We start from the raw sequence: 12,094 nt of genomic DNA, 5'->3' as shown, positions 1-12,094 counted from the left end.
GAGGAGGGAAGGTCTCGGCGTCAGTACACAGGGGGAGAGGAAAGGGAGAGCTGGGAGAGGGAGAGGGAGCGGCAGTGGAAGGGTGAAGTCAACGCATACAAGAAGAGCTTTGAACTTGGGGCCGTGTGTGTGTGTGTGTGTGTGTGTGTGTGTGTGTGTGTGTGTGTGTGTGTGTGTGTGTGTGTGTGTGTGTGTGTGTGTGTGTGTGTTTAGGTACTAGGTTTATTTGCCTCTGACACGACTGTAGACACACACACACACACACACACACACACACACACACACACACACACACACACACACACACACACACACGAACGTACGCATGCATAAACACATGTCGCTGTGGGATTTTCCTACACACACACACACACACACACACACACACACACACACACACACACACACACACACACACACACACACACACACACACACACACAAAGGATATTAGTGGAATTCGCTGCTGTGAACGCTTTGATTTACTAAGGATAGTGATAAGTTGGTGGTGGTGGAGGTGGAAGAGTGGAGGTAAGAAAGGGCAAGAGATGATGATGATGATGATGATGAGAGTAAGAAAGCGCAACATATGAAGATGATAGTGATGTTAATTTTGGTGATGCTGAAGGTAAGGAAGAAAGGGCTCTGATGGTGATGGTGATGATGGTGGTGATAAAGAGGCGTATCTGAATGGTTGGTAAAACTGATTGGAGTGTTTGCAGCCAATCAGATTAACGAAGAGAGAGAGAGAGAGAGAGAGAGAGAGAGAGAGAGAGAGAGAGAGAGAGAGAGAGAGAGAGAGAGAGAGAGAGAGAGAGTGTGTGTGTGTGTGTGTGTATGTGTGTGTGTGTGGTGATGGCGGTGGTACAAAACAAGAGAAAGTTTTGAATTGTGTGTATCGATCTTTTTAGCCAGCATGGGAAAGCCAAAGCATCGATTACCCAACCAACCAACGCGCACTTCGGACACCAGTAGTTTTCCTTGGTCCTCCTCCTACTCTCTCTCTCTCTCTCTCTCTCTCTCTCTCTCTCTCTCTCTCTCTAGGAATAACTCACGTGTCATCATAGTCATGTTTGCTTGTCGCGTTTAGTCATTAGGAAGAGGAGGAGGAGGAGGAGAAGAAGGAGGAGGAGGAGGAGGAGGAGGAGGAGGAGGAGGAGGAGGAGGAGGAGGAGGAGGAGGAGGATATGTATACAGCTTGTACTTTTTTGTTTATTGAAGAAGGGGAGGGAAAAGAAGAGGGAGGGAGGAAAGGGAAATAAGGAAGGAGAGAGAGAGAGAGTCAATAACCGAGCGAGTGAGTAAGAGGAGTGAATGGGATTGTATGGGAACAGAGGAGAAAGAGAAGAGGAGAGTAGAGGAGAGGAGGGTGATGGTGAGGGGAGGCAGAGGGAGAGGGAGAGGGCAGCTGAATATTGATTGAGTTAGGCTTGGCTGGGCGGGTATCGATCCGTGGTGCACGCGGTGTAGGCCCAGGGGAAGCGTGGCGGCCAGTCAGCCAGTCAGCAAAACAGTCGGGGCACCAGTACATCAACAACACTCCATGTCAGCCAGCCATTAAATCAGTATGGCTTGTGATTAGTGGGATTGATTCAAGCCTTTCAGTCATTCAGTCATTAGGTTTGTATAGTTAAATTGTTCAATAGTTACCTAGTTTTTCAGTTAACCATGCCACTCAGTCACCCAGCTGTTAAAAGTAGTGAAAATAAGAACAGAAGGAAAGAAGAGAAGCTGTAAGAATATGCCTACAAGTGACTATCAGCAGCCCTGTGAAGCCGGTAATATGTTGCCAGTTAACTTTCCGTGGTCGCGCGGTTAGTCAGTGAATCAGTCAGACGGTAAACAAGGCAAACAAAGGATTTACATGTTCAGTTAACCAGTCAGTCAGTCAGCTGGTCTCCTGTGTGGTGGTGAGTCATCATGAGACGAGAGTTTGCCAGAATAGCGGGTTAATCTGTCAGTCAGTCAGTCAATCAGTAAGTCAGTAAATCTGTTAGGGAATCATCGTAGTTATGAATGAATTTATTAGTCAGTCAGCCAGACAGTCAGCGATTTTAGTGAAGATAACGAATCAGTCGGTCTCCACGCATTCACCTTAAATAAAGGGTCATCTCATCAGTCAACCAGCCAGTCATCATGGTTGGAAAGTGAGCTAATCAGTCACTTAGTCAGTCAGTCAGTCAGTCAGCAGGACCGGCCGTAATTAGTTTAAGTTTAATGACATTTGTATACACTAAGTATTAATTGCTTTGGTTACGCAATTGGTTGTTGAGATAAATAGCTGGTTAGTTAGTTACGTAAATTTGCTGAGTCAGAGCTACATAGCCAACCAACAAGGCAGTCAGTAAGCCAGCCAAGAATGATAGAAATAATAGATAGAGTAACCCTTTCAGTTCTAGGAAGACTCTCTCTCTCTCTCTCTCTCTCTCTCTCTCTCTCTCTCTCTCTCTCTCTCTCTCTCTCTCTCTCTCTCTCTCTCTCTCTCTCGTTACGTCCTTTGTCCCTTCTCATTCTTCCATTTCCTTTTCTTTCTCCTTCTTCCCTTCTTCTCTCCCCATCTCCCTTCCCCCTCCTCAACCCCTCTCCCCCTCTTCCCTTTTCCCCTTTCCTCTCCTCTTTCCCCTCTCCCCTTCCTCTTCCCCTCATTGATGCACGCACGCCATACCAGTACACTCACGCACACATTTACACACACACACACACACACACACACACACACACACACACACACACACACACTAGCGTTATTTAGTAATGATATGCCTAATGTATAGCAGTTAATGGTTGTGATTGTGGTGGTGGTAGTGATGGTGGTGGTGAGGGTGGTGGTGACAGTGCTAGTGGTGGTGATGGTGATAATGAATAATTTTTTTCCTTCTGTATGTTTCCCTCTAGTCTCTCTCTCTCTCTCTCTCTCTCTCTCTCTCTCTCTCTCTCTCTCTCTCTCTCTCTCTCTCTCTCTCTCTCTCTCTCTCTCTCTCTCTCTCTATATATATATATATATATATGACACGCGTTAAGAGAGAGAGAGAGAGAGAGAGAGAGAGAGAGAGAGAGAGAGAGAGAGAGAGAGAGAGAGAGAGAGAGAGAGAGAGACTTTTGGCTTAATCCTTATCCTCTGCCCGCTGTTACCGCTCACCCCTCCCTCCTTTACTCACCCCCTCTTTCCCCACAGCTTCTCCCTTATTTCCTCTCCCTCTTTCCCTCACTTTCCTTCAAACATTAGCTTGGGTGACTGTGGGAGGCCTCGCTAAGCCTATATTTATCAGAATGTGGAAGAGGAGGGAGAAGAATGAAGAGGAAGGGAGAAAATATGGAAGAATGCATGACAAAATGAAGAGGAATGAAGGAAGAAAGGAGGATAATAACGAATCGGGGAAGAAGTGAAGGAATGCATGTCATAGTGAGGTGGAGTGGGGGAGTGATGGGGAGAGGGAGGGAGGGGAGGAGCGTGGAGTGCATTACGCTCGTGTGGGGAGGGGGAAGGGGGTATAGTGGCTGTGGTGGGGGGGGTAAGGAGGAGGGGCGTTGGATGGATCTTTGTTCCCGACGCTGGTTATTGTTGTGGGGGGGTGAAGGAGAGGGAGGGAAGGGGAGGGGAGGGGAGGGCAGGGGAGGAGGAGGAGGAGGAGGAGGAGGAGGAGGAGGAGGAGGAGGAGGAAGGAAGGATAGAAAGGGGAAGTTTGCGTGGGTTTCGATTATGCCCTCCGATCCTCCCTCCCCCTTCCTCCTCCTCCTCCCCGCCTCCCCCCCCCTCTCTCTCTCTCTCTCTCTCTCTCTCTCTCTCTCTCTCTCTCTCTCTCTCTCTCTCTCTCTCTCTCTCTCTCTCTCTCTCTCTCTCTAACACACACGATGTTCATTGTATGTATTTATGTATATATTATGTATGTATATAATATGTACGTTTACGTGAAAGTGTTGTTAATGATGATGTATAGAATATAATTATATGGTGAGTGATGCATATTATTATTATTATTATTATTATTATTATTATTATTATTATTTATTGTGCGTAGTGATGCCTATACTAAATTATGTATTCTTTATTAATTTCAGGACGACACATAATGAGCTGGAGAAAAACAGGTAAGGAGGCTGTTTACTTTTACACACGTCCCATATACTATACTGCCCTACCTTCCTTATCTTATATTACATACTTCCCTTACTTAATATGAAACAGTGCATAGCTAAATATAGATAGCCTTGCAAGGGCCAAGAGATCTGTTGCTACCTCTAATTCCTTCTTTGTGTTCCCTCGTGTCTCCTTTGCGAAATCACCTGTTACCTTCACTCACCTGTTACCTTCACTCACCTGTTACCCTCATCTCACCCCACCCCCGGCCCGTCACACCTGTCGCTCTCACCTCCCTTCTCTATCGCAATTACGAGTACACCTGTCATATCGCTTCTCTCACACCTGGATAGTACCTCTCACCTCTCCGCCCCCTTCGGTCCCCCATCCCCGTGTGGTCTCTTTCCTCTCATATGTACACGCCATTGCTCAAACATACCTGTCGACTCACTTCCTTTCCTCACCTCGCTTCCCTGTACACTGTTTTACTTACTCTTGTTCTCACCGCCTTCTGGAGTACGAATATTTGAGTGCCTATGAATAAGTGACTGATTCTCTCTCTCTCTCTCTCTCTCTCTCTCTCTCTCTCTCTCTCTCATGGACGTGACGCCGCTGGGTGGGAGAGCCCTTTGTCCTGTTGGCCGTCCCGTCACCAGGCAGAGGTTTACACGCCACGAGGCTAATCATTCTACCTCGCCCATTCCCGAAACTGTAGGGGGCGTGGCTATGACGAGGGGGGAGGAAAGAGCGTGTGCAGGAGGGGAAGCGTGAGGAGGAAAGGGAGGAGGGCAGGGAAGGTAAGAGGTGGACGAAGGGGACTGTGATAGAAGGGAACGGGCGGGAAAGTGTGTGTATATGTGTGTGTGTGAGAGTGAGTAGGGAATAAGGAAATGGAAGGAAGGTGAAGGGAAAAGTTGGAAAATGAAGAATGCAGGATAGGATAGGAAAAGAAGTCAAGGGTGGAGGAAGGAACTGGTCAAGGGAGAAGGGGGGAGGGATTTTAAGGGAGAGGAAGGAGGGACGGAAACGGTGCAGGGAGATGAAATGAAGAGGGTAAGGATGGGAAGAAAAGAGGGAAAAGATGGACAGAAGGAAGAGTGGGAAGGATAAATAATTACTGTAAGAGAAGGTGGGGAGAGGAAGGCAAAGAAGAGGAGGGGAAGACGTAACTAAGAAGGAAGTAAGAGAAGAAGGAAGAGGAGGAGGAGGAAGAGGAGGAAGTGAAGAAATGATTACGGCTAAGATGGGAAAGGGGCGTGGCGATGGTGGTGGTGGTGATGGTAGTGGTAATGGTGGTGATGATGACGGTAGTAGCGATGGTGGTTCAGAGGGAGAGAGCTGTAAGGGGGAAGGTTGGAGTACCACAGGTGAAGGCACAAGGTGGAGGCGTTGACAGTGGCGTAGTAGTAGTGGAGTGCGGGGGCTGGAGGGTGAGTGGTTGTCGGTGCAGCCACGTGTCTGGGTCCGGATGCCGAGGGGCGGGTGGAGGGAGTGGGGATGGGGGGAACATGGTGATGGTGGTTGGAGGGGGGCGTTAGGGGGAGGGACGCGGTGGAGCGAGAGTGGGAGGTATAGAGGTGTGTGTGTGTGTGTGTGTGTGTGTGTTACGCTGAGCTTGCTGTGGTAAGGCAAAAAGGTTTCTTTGTTCTTCCTTCCTTCCTTCCTCTAGTGGGGCTTAGGTGGATTGCATTACTACTACTACTACTACTACTACTACTACTACTACTACTACTACTACTACTACTACCATGACATACTACTAATATATCCTATTATTATTATTATTATTATTATTATTATTATTATTATTATTATTAGTAGTAGTAGTAGTAGTAGTAGTAGTAGTAGTAGTAGCAGTAGTAGCAGTGCCGGTAGACGAGGAACACGTGGGGGTGGCAGCAGAAAGCCCAGTAGCAGTAGCAGGATGAACAACAATAAAACATCATCGCCATCAGCAATAACGACAAACCGTAAAAACTCTTGGTATCAGTAGCCAGCGAACGTCTCAAGCTTGTCATTTCCCCTCCTGCGCCTCCCCCAGCAGTAGTGGCAGTCCCGCTTCACGTGGGCCATCTACCTGTCTCGCCAATTATCCCACATCTAACTGTTTTATTAGACAGCGCGCGGGCCACACCACCTTGTTTGGCCAGCTGGTGGTCATTGAACCCCATGCTACGCTGCTATCCTCTCTCTCTCTCTCTCTCTCTCTCTCTCTCTCTCTCTCTCTCTCTCTCTCTCTCTCTCTCTCTCTCTCTCTCTCTCTCTCTCTCTCTCTCTCTCTCTCTCTCTCTCTCTCTCTCTCTCTCTCTCTCTCTCTCTCTCTCTCTCTCTCTCTCTCTCTCTCTCTCTCTCATCCCGTTCCTCTTCCCCATCCGTCCTAGTATTTGCTGCCTACACACACACACACACACACACACACACACACACACACACACACACACACACACACACACTCTCTCTCTCTCTCTCTCTCTCTCTCTCTCTCTCTCTCTCTCTCTCTCTCTCTCTCTCTGGCGTCTTTCAGTCATGTTAAAATTTGCACGTTCGAACACTGGAAGCTAAATTTGTAATATCGTGTTATTTATATATTGAATTTTATCATTATTACTACTCTTATTTATCATCTTCTGTCTTTCTATGGCCATATGTTATCTGACTTTATTTTTTTACTCATCTCTTTAATAGCTACTTGTAATGCTCATTATGTATTTTCATGCGCATCAGTGTGTGTGTGTGTGTGTGTGTGTGTGTGTGTGTGTGTGTGTGTGTGTGTGTGCGAGCGCGCTTACGCCGTGACCTGGCCAAACCCGGTGCTTCAGCTGCCTCGGGCTTGCTGGCGTCGAGGAAGAGAGTGAGGGAGGGAGGAAGAGAGGGAGGGAACCATGGAGGGAACGGTCCTGTTGGGTGAGGCCGATGACTTGTTGGTGCTGGGAGGAAGGGTTGCCACACTCCTCTGCGCTCACACACACACACACACACACACAAAGGTCGTGGAGGGAGAATGCTAGGGGACTGATAAAAGGGCTGGATAAAAGAGCTTTGACGTGCCGACCCGTGTGTAATTTTTGATAGAGGTGATGTGAAAGGCATTAGCTAACATTATACTCAGCGCCATCACCACAACCATCACTTCTACGCCCCGGTGACTGTTGCCGCTTCATGTTCAAAACTAATGGCCTTGTGGTTGTGGTTAAAGAAGAAGTGTTATCTTGGCCCCGTTATAGCACCACATGCAAGGCTCAAGGGGCTGGGTGGGTGGGTGGCCGTTTGGTTGGCTGGATCCGAGTCATCGCGCCGCTGGCAGCGTTTGCCGGGGCTCGCGCCGACCTTACGCAAGTTGTGTATTGTGGACTGTTGAAGGCAAAGGCAAACATGTCGGCCACTCGCATCCCGCAAGGCTGTGAGGCGCATTTCCCTGCTCCTGAGATCTGGAAGATGCTTTGAATTTCTCTCTGCGCGAGAGGAGGGGAGTTCCTTGCAGGGAGGGCTTGGCTCGGGACGCGGGGTCACAAGGGACACTTGCACAACAACCCCGCTCCACCACCACCACCACCACCACCTCACTGCAACTCTATTTCGCCGCGGACCACTTAACTCGTAATTTGAGCTAAGGAACCACCGCCACGTACGCCATTCCGGATCCCATCACGTTACGTACGCACACCAGACTTCTTGTTAGGGATGCACGCGAGTGAGTCAGCGTCCCGGGGCCCCACACGCAAACAAGAACACACACACACACACACACACACACACACACAGGAAGTGAAGCGACGCTTTCTTCCACCCTGAGTTTTAAGATGGTAACGCGGCGAGGCTCAGCGGCGCAATCAACCTGCCGACGTGGCGGGCTGGCTCCTGCCTTCCCGCTGCCTCCATGCTGCTGCTGCTGCTGCTGCTGCTCTCTTGACTCGCCTGACACGACTTCGGCTCCCGGGTTTTTTTTGAAGCGTTGTTTCCTTGAGCATCCTCCTCATGCTGTGATTTTTTATTTATTTATTTATTTATTTATTTGAGAGAGAGAGAGAGAGAGAGAGAGAGAGAGAGAGAGAGAGAGAGAGAGAGAGAGAGAGAGAGAGAGAGAGGGGGGGGAAGGAGAATGTATTTGGCCCGATGTTGGTATTATCTATGCCGGCCGTGTAACTATTTTTACCAACTCTTGGAAAGTTGCGCGAACATTTGCATACCGTGTGGAGAGAGAGAGAGAGAGAGAGAGAGAGAGAGAGAGAGAGAGAGAGAGAGAGAGAGAGAGAGAGAGAGAGAGAGAGAGAGAGAGAGAGGTGGCATTTTTGCGGCTTTGCGAAATTTTGGAGGCAGTTTCTCATGCACATCAATATCTCATTAATTTCTTTGCCGAATATCTCGACCTTTCCTCCTCCTCCTCCTCCTCCTCCTCCTCCTCCTCCTCCTCCTCCACCCGCAAACCTTTCTTTATTCTCTCACTGGCTTCCGTCTTTCTCCACGCTCGTCTCTCCCGTCTCATTTTTGTTTCTTTGCTCCTCGGTCATTCTCCTCTCTTTCGTACATTTGCCGTTTCACCACCGCCAGCCAGGAGGGAGCACAGAGAACAGAACACTCGGGTAACCAAGGAGCAGTGTGCATGGAGGCTTTGGATAACACAGTGGGATTGGTTGATTAAAAGCCATTCGCGAGGAGGAGGGTGTGACGTCACCTCCTGGTTGTGGTGGCGTCATCCGGTGTTGGTGTTGGTGGTGCTAACAGCAACACATCCTGACTGACACTGACTTGTATTCATGCTGACATACATTCCGATACCAGTTGACATACACGGTGTTTTCTTAAGAGTTGTTGAGGCCAAGGCACGTATCATTGCTCAACGAACCATCCTCCGAAGAGCCGTGTCGTGTGGAAAATGATAGCACTTATTCGGACTCGTTGAGATGATTGTTTCTTGCGGATTGTTAGCGGAAGGAAAATGTTTTACTTAATGATATAACCTTTTAAAGTCTGTATTTTGAAACGTTTTCGAGGTTCATTAGGAGTATTTGTAAAGGCCACAGATGATTACGCAGTCGTATTCTCGTGGATATTTTCCCCGTCTAGTGGTGCAGGGTTATTGTTAAGTTACCACTGGAATTATGAAAACACTAGAGAATCCTACTGAGTAAGTTCTACTAGAGCCTGGTAGAAGTAGTTCAGATAAGGCGCTCGAAACTTTCGAAAATGCTGCTCTGAGCTTTACGAAGTTGAGGAGGAGCTTTCACCTCCACTAACTCGCCTCTCTCCGTTTGAACTGGAGCTTATAGTGTTGCCTCCTGAAGGCCGACAGGTCTGATGGTGTTCATTCTTCTTTCATCCTTTTGTTGAGTGTACCTGAGTCTTGGATTAACGCGCCTCCAATACGAGGACACAGGCGCGTATCACTCAACAGTAAGCCCCGCCACGCCGCGTGTTACCCGATGACCCTAGACCTGCTCGTGACTCCGGGAGGGAAAGTGGAGCACCGCCAGGTAACGCGGGCTAAAACTGATTTGAAATAAAAAAAAAAGTATCGCTTAAAATTACAGCATTTGCCGGCCCAGCTTAGGAGGCGTAAACACACACACACACACACACACACACACACACACACACACACACACACACACACACACACACACACACACACACACCGTTAATTGTTACATACATGGATACTTACACACACACACACACACACACACGCACGAGAGAGAGAGAGAGAGAGAGAGAGAGAGAGAGAGAGAGAGAGAGAGAGAGAGAGAGAGAGAGAGAGAGAGAGAGAGAGAGAGAGAGATGTGCAGTGTACGGAAGAAGGGGCGATCTACAAGTTCACACACAAATGACTTGAAACCATCATGGATGCAGTGGTGGCAGTGATGGTGGTGGTGGTGAAGGGAAGGAAGGGGAGCACACAAGTAGCTTACTCGAATAGGTACTAATGCAGTACACACACACACACACACACACACACACACACACACACACACACACACACACACACACACACACACACACACACACACAAATGGATCCTTTCATCCGACGTCACAAGTGCAGGGGATTATGTGTGGCCGGCGTCTTTGGGGACCGGATAACTGCTCCCCTCTATTTACTGCTCTTCACAACAACTCCTCCACATAAATGCTAATAATAGACACTAGAACCTTGCTCCACCACCACCAATCCATTTTCTGTTCACTAATCCACGTGATGGGGCCTCCCTGTAATTCTCTCCGCCCTCCCCTCCCCACTAACCTGCTGCCTGCCCGCCGTGCACATGTGGCGCCACCTGTGTACTCACATGATCACATCTTACCTGTATATTCACCGGGTATGGTTTATGAGTGACCGACAACCTTTCTTACTCTTTCTATTTTTTCCCCTTTTTTCGAATCAGATGAATCAACCATCCCAGATATTTTCAGGTTGGGTTAAAGTTAGATTCCGGTTTTAACGTAGGTTACATTTGTTTACGTTAGGTTAAAATAGATACATTAAGTTAGATTGATGGGTTACTTATTATAATCTAACTCATCTTATCCTAAAGTGATCTAATTATAACTAACCTATAATTACCTTTCCTAAACTGATGTATTCCTAACCTAACAACATTATTCATCACAAAACTACGTGCATAGAGTGGCTTATTTTTGTTACTTTTTTCATATTCCTTTACAACAAGTTGCCTTTCCGTGATAAAGTAGCACTATAATGTTGCAAATGGAGTCAGGTAGTCGTCCTTAACTTTTACTCAATAAATGACCTTCAGGATATACGGACAGCGCGGCCCAAGCAACAGCTAGTCCACCACCTCCTCCCTCTCTTCCTCCCTCCGCCCAGAAAAAGTTGTCTAGTGCTGCAACACCACAGCTAAACCCATCACTGTCTATGGCAAAACCTGACCTATAACCAGAGCAAAACACTTAATCGCTCAAGGAGAGTAGGATATTTTTTTTGTTCTTGTGTGGGTCCGTTGTACGTCCTCTGTGTGTCATTGAGTCGAACAGGCAACATTCACAAGTCGTGTATCATTGACCATCACTACGGCTGTTTCATTGCATTGTCAGAGGCGGCGATGCATACGCCAAAGCTGAAGTTGTGTTTGGGATGGGGAAGTAAATAATCCATCTGAGCGTATTTCCTCCGTCAAAAAATCGTATCTCTGGTCCTCGAGGCTTGAGATTACGGTAGGTCAGTGACACCCAGCTCAGATAAGGTTGTCTGGTGCTGTGGCCGTGCAGGACGAGGACACGTGGTGCGTTCCTCAAAGCAATTGTGGACAATTGAGACTTTTCCTCCAGTATTACAGGAAGACAATCACATGCTGGTACTGATTGTGGTAATCCTATACGCTGCTCCTATCTCTGGTTAAGCACTCACTGACAACACACGCCATATGATACCACTACATCATTTTACCGTTACGGACAGAATACAGTTTTGTTTCAAAAGCAATAGTGTATTATATATATATATATATATATATATATATATATATATATATATATATATATATATATATATATATATATATATATATATATATATATATAATGTTGCGGTCAAGCTTTGTAACATAACCAGTCGTGATAAGGTGGTGTCGTGCTGGCCACTGCTGTATCTGCCTCGGTGTGCAGGCCTGAGGACGTATTTTTCATAAGTCAGTATTCCACTTCTCGGGGAGATATCACAGACCTCCCTCCTTCCGCTGCCCCCGCCGCCTCTGCCGCCTCCTTGCTCCCTGTAGTGGCAGCGGACGGTGACGTCACCCAATCAGCGCGCCGAGAGGGGTTAAAGGGTCCATAGAACTGCGACACAGTTTGCCTCTTGTTTTCCTCGTTTTGTAACACCTAGATGGAGCAGCAGAGCTCCCCAAGGACTGACTTGTGTCTCGTTTTTAGAGGCGGAATGCAGGGCGGAACTCGGTGTGTATATTTTATAATTAGTTACTATTTTGTATTTCTGATTCAGCGTTCAGGTATACTACACTTGTCAGGTATAACTACACCTGGTACTGGGTCGACACCTCCTGGT

The 12,094-nt window shown here is 47.7% G+C and overlaps 1 long non-coding RNA gene across 1 annotated transcript in view; it reads left to right on the top strand.

Annotated features, from left to right (window-relative positions):
• LOC135107495 (uncharacterized) overlaps positions 1–4,361 on the top strand; it is a 37,593-nt gene extending 33,232 nt beyond the window's left edge. Inside the window, exon 3 of the long non-coding RNA XR_010271792.1 lies at positions 4,060–4,361. This is a non-coding gene — a long non-coding RNA (uncharacterized LOC135107495). The remainder of the gene's footprint in view (positions 1–4,059) is intronic.
• Positions 4,362–12,094: the final 7,733 nt, after the last annotated feature.

Source organism: Scylla paramamosain, chromosome 15, assembly GCF_035594125.1.
Source record: "Scylla paramamosain isolate STU-SP2022 chromosome 15, ASM3559412v1, whole genome shotgun sequence".
NCBI classification, from domain to species: Eukaryota; Metazoa; Arthropoda; class Malacostraca; order Decapoda; family Portunidae; genus Scylla; species Scylla paramamosain.
The sequence above is the reverse complement of the archived record's forward strand: the minus strand, read 5'-3'. Positions and strand labels throughout refer to the sequence as shown.